Source organism: Suricata suricatta, unplaced genomic scaffold (genome assembly GCF_006229205.1).
Source record: "Suricata suricatta isolate VVHF042 unplaced genomic scaffold, meerkat_22Aug2017_6uvM2_HiC HiC_scaffold_38676, whole genome shotgun sequence".
Classification (NCBI taxonomy): domain Eukaryota; kingdom Metazoa; phylum Chordata; class Mammalia; order Carnivora; family Herpestidae; genus Suricata; species Suricata suricatta.
The window spans coordinates 1-679 of record NW_021885631.1 but is presented as its reverse complement, the minus strand read 5'-3'; the positions used below and the strand labels follow the sequence as shown (position 1 = coordinate 679).

The 679-nt window shown below is 66.7% G+C and overlaps 1 non-coding gene across 1 annotated transcript; it reads left to right on the top strand.

Annotated features, from left to right (window-relative positions):
* Positions 1-428: 428 nt before the first annotated feature.
* On the top strand, positions 429-530 carry LOC115285079. The gene has a single exon (XR_003905415.1). It is a non-coding gene; the product is annotated as a small nucleolar RNA U13 (small nucleolar RNA).
* Positions 531-679: the final 149 nt, after the last annotated feature.

The window sequence follows — 679 nt, the reverse complement described above, 5'->3', positions numbered from 1 at the left end:
CCCCCCCCCCAGGCTGGAGGCAGACGCTGAGCTCCGCGTGTGAGGAAGGGGCCCTGCTCCCTCCGAGCCTCTGGGGAGGGACGCCTCCCGCCTCTTCCAGCTGCTGGGGCTCCTGGAGTCCCGTCTGTGACCATGTCCCTGGGTCCCTGCCCTGTCCACACGTGGTCTCCCCGTGTCTCTGCGAGTCCTCCTCTGTCTCTTACAAGGACGCTCCCGCTGGACGGAGGGCCCACCGTGCCCAGGACGGCCTCACTTCAGCCTTCTCGCGACCATGACCGCACCTGCAAAGACCCGTTTCACAGCTGAGGCTCCCGGTGGGCGTGAGCTTTGGCGCCCGTCTCCCAGCGCCGGTTCGGGCCTGCTCCTCGCCACCCCCGGGCCGGCCTCGGCCCGACCGATCAGCCTCACTCTGAGAATCGGGCTCCGGGAACTTTCCGTAGTTCGTGAGCATGATGACTGGGCGTTCACGCCGTTGTGGGACCCGCGCCTCCCCAGACCTCGTTACAGCCTCGGCACGCGGCCCGCTGGCGTGAAAAAACAAAACAGGAGAAATAATCCGGGGCCCCTGGGTGGCTCAGTCGGCTAGGTGTCTGACTTCGACTCAGGTCACGATCTCAGGGTTTGTGGGCTCCAGCCCCGCGTCGGGTTCTGTGCTGACAGCTCGGAGCCTGGAGCTGCT